The sequence below is a fragment of the Gopherus flavomarginatus genome, unplaced genomic scaffold (genome assembly GCF_025201925.1).
Source record: "Gopherus flavomarginatus isolate rGopFla2 unplaced genomic scaffold, rGopFla2.mat.asm mat_scaffold_34_arrow_ctg1, whole genome shotgun sequence".
Classification (NCBI taxonomy): Eukaryota; Metazoa; Chordata; order Testudines; family Testudinidae; genus Gopherus; species Gopherus flavomarginatus.
Genome location: NW_026115061.1, coordinates 4,088,064 through 4,091,428, shown reverse-complemented (window position 1 = coordinate 4,091,428; position 3,365 = coordinate 4,088,064). Strand labels below are relative to the sequence as shown.

The 3,365-nt window shown below is 52.2% G+C and overlaps 1 non-coding gene across 1 annotated transcript; it reads left to right on the top strand.

Annotated features, from left to right (window-relative positions):
* Positions 1-1,175: 1,175 nt before the first annotated feature.
* On the top strand, positions 1,176-1,249 carry TRNAN-GUU (transfer RNA asparagine (anticodon GUU)). The gene has a single exon. It is a non-coding gene; the product is annotated as a tRNA-Asn (tRNA).
* The last annotated feature ends 2,116 nt before the right edge of the window (positions 1,250-3,365 follow it).

Sequence of the window (3,365 nt, the reverse complement as noted above, 5' to 3'; positions counted from 1 at the left end):
GGTGGGGGGGCGGGAATTACTGCTGTCTGTTAATTGAACTTCCACTGTCCAATTACTCTCACTTAATATAAAATATCTTCATATTTGGGTGGTTTTCTCTCATTAGCAAATGTTTCCTTTTAGACCCATTTCTTTCCCAGTTCTCAAAGATAGATATAAAATATCCTGTGTGCAGCGCTGTAGTAGGCAGGGTGGTCCCAGGGTATTGGAGGCTTCCCCTTTGGTTTGCATACAAATGTTCAGTGTTATTCTCCAGCCCATTCCTTATGAATACTAACTTGATGTTAACTTTTTTGCTGGCAGCTGTGAATTGAGTGGAGCTTTTCATTGATCTGCCTACAGCAACATGCAGATCCCGTTCTTGGGTTGTGTAGCCAATAATCTGTTCTGCTGCCGTCGCTAGGTGTAATGCATGTTCAGTAGGAGTTTCTCCCTCTTCCCTTTTTGTATTTCTTCTCCCTACTAGTGTTGGGGTTTCCTTCTTCTCAGGTTAGTGTATTAATGATCTCACCTTGGGGTCATATGTGTCAATTCTTTGCTACGTCTTCAGAGAAATATCCAGAGGCCAGAATTTGCATTAACCCGCCTGCTGACCTCTGACTAGGAATTTCTGAGAGGTAAAAGGCAGCTGCTGTGTGTGTGGTGTTATGGAGTGAGGTAGCAAAGGTTGATTTGCAGAGGTGGTGCATGTGCCACCAAAAGTTAGGGGGGCCCACCCCCAGCTCTGGTCCCAGAGGCCAGAATTTGTGTAAACAACCCACCTGCTGACCTCTGACTAGGAATTTCTGAGAGGTAAAAGGCAGCTGCTGTGTGTGTGGTGTTATGGAGTGAGGTAGCAAAGGTTGATTTGCAGAGGTGGTGCATGTGCCACCAAAAGTTAGGGGGGCCCACCCCCAGCTCTGGTCCCAGAGGCCAGAATTTGTGTAAACAACCCGCCTGCTGACCTCTGACTAGGAATTTTGCCCTGCTAACTCTTCCAGCAAAACAGGCCAAAGAAAGCGTACGCAAGCACTGTAGAGCAGCCCCCGTGCTCTTTTCGGTTCCTTCCCACAGAACTTTCACTGCATACCAGTCCAGTTCCTTGCTGTTGCTTGTCTAAGAGCTGCATGCATATGCTAGACCGTACCCTGTGCTGATTGCCGACTTTTGTGCTCCATTCAACCTTGTCCATCCGTGTCTCTGTGATGCAATGGGTTAGCGCATTCGGCTGTTAACCGAAAGAATGGTGGTTCGAGCCCACCCGGGGACGGCGATGAGCCCGTGCTACTTCCTTGCTTCCCCGAGGCCTGCAGGGAGCCTCCAAAGTCCCCTCTTAGCCTCAGTGCTTTCAGCTGGTGGCCCAAAGAGTGTGCTGGATGCCATTCAGAAACCTGTCTCTCAGCAGCTGTGCCGGAGGCTCAGGCTTAATCCTCGAGGCCGAGCACAAAAACTTTCAGCTGGGAACATTTTGCTCCCTTCCCGCCTCCGCCAAAGCGGCAAGGGAGAAGGGGACGAGACACGCCTGCTCAAAGACGCCTCCCTCCCACTTCCCTGTAGGCTGTGCAAAGCTCTTGGCCTGCCTCATGCCTCGTCAGGAAAGAGCAGCCATGCTGCCCAAGTCTGAGTCACGTGCGCAGCCAGGCCCGCCCCGGCTGACGGCACGCAGAACCAAGCGAGTCAATGGCAGGTTGAGTCGGTAGCCTCGGCTCTTTCCCCTGACAGCCACACAGCACTGCCTAGCGCCCCGAGAGCCTCCCTCGTGTTCTCCCGCAGCCCGCCGGGGTGGGTGGGAAAAGGGGAGCAGGAAGCACTGCAGCCTCATTCTGGGACAGGAGGCCCTTGCCACACCCAGACCTTCCTCTTGCCTTCAGCCCGGGAGCTCTCTGGCAGGCCACCGCCTCAGCCACCTCTTGCCGCTCTGCTGGTCACTTCCTCGCTGGAAGGCCCAGAGGGAAAAGGAACAAATGCATGCGTAGCAGAGGATGGTTTCGATCCATCGACCTCGGGGTTATGGGCCCAGCACGCTTCCGCTCTGCCACTCTGCTGGCTCTTCACAGCCCTCCCACCCAGCTGGCACTATCCAGATTAGGGCCTTACGCGCTCTCATGCTGGCAAGCAGATGCGCAGGCTGCAAGGCAGCTGCCCTGGTCACAGGATTTTACAGCGTCTACAGGGTAAAAGGGATCTCTTTGGGGTTTGGACCCCACTGGGAGCTGGGTAGCTGAGTGCCGGAGACGGGAGCACTTCTTAAACTGCTCTCAGTTAAGCCTTCAGCTGGTGGGGGACGAGGTTCAGCCTTGGATCCGTGTCTGCAGCAGGCAAGAGCCTCTGGCTCAATCGGCCCCCCTCGCTGTCTTAGCAGACTAAAACCCGGAGCAAACGCACACGCCTTGCAAAGGAAGAGGAGCCGGGATCTCGAACAAATGTCAGCATTTTATTAACATGACGTTGAAAGAGAAAAAAAAGTGTACGGTACAGCGTTTAGGAGCAGAAGTTTCTGGTGATCAGGGAACAACGTACAGATTATCCAGGGGGTGCGAAGTTCGGTTTAAGATTGGGTGGCATAAGGAATACCTAATCTGCAATATCCCTGACTGGGGGTAAAAGGTTAACGTACAGACACTGAGTTGGGAGGGTATGTTGTCCATGTGAGGGCTAAGTTCAGGTGTGGAGTATAACGAGCGGATAGGACGATGAGGATGGATTGACCCGCATTTGGTGAGTTTGAACGTTCAGTGTTTTTTAATCTTTTCCACAATCTAGTTTAAGCAGGGTCGCTATGAACTCTGCCCTGCCATCTGTTGGTGATCTGTTGTAAAGGCCTTTTGAGGCTGCTGTCATCTGCATGGTTGCACCCACCCCGGATTGCATGATGGGAGTGCTTGTCCAAACGGTCATTTCAGTTGCTGTGGGATCCCCAGTCTCTTTGTTATTGGGGCAGGAGTAATGCAGTGTATTTTGCTGTTCGTTTTGGACCAAGGAGAGAGTAACTGTAGCTGGCATTTGAGGCCTGAGAGCTTCACCCTCGCCTGAAAAGTACTCATCATGAAGGGGTCTGGGTTCCCAATGCCCAAGGCTTGTGGGAGGCTGGAATGGATGTTTGTTTGGTTGTTGACAGGTGGTGTGGGCTGGTTTCATTCCTGTCATCCCTGGTGTGTAAAGACAGAGGCGTTTTTGAATTTCTTTGAGCTGTTGTTAGTGGTGCAGTCTGTTTGCCTTAAGCTTATGCCATTTGATCTTTTTCAGGGTGTGTTTTTGTTGTGCGAGGTAAAAGGCAGCTGCTGTGTGTGTGGTGTTATGGAGTGAGGTAGCAAAGGTTGATTTGCAGAGGTGGTGCATGTGCCACCAAAAGTTAGGGGGGCCCACCCCCAGCTCTGGTCCCAGAG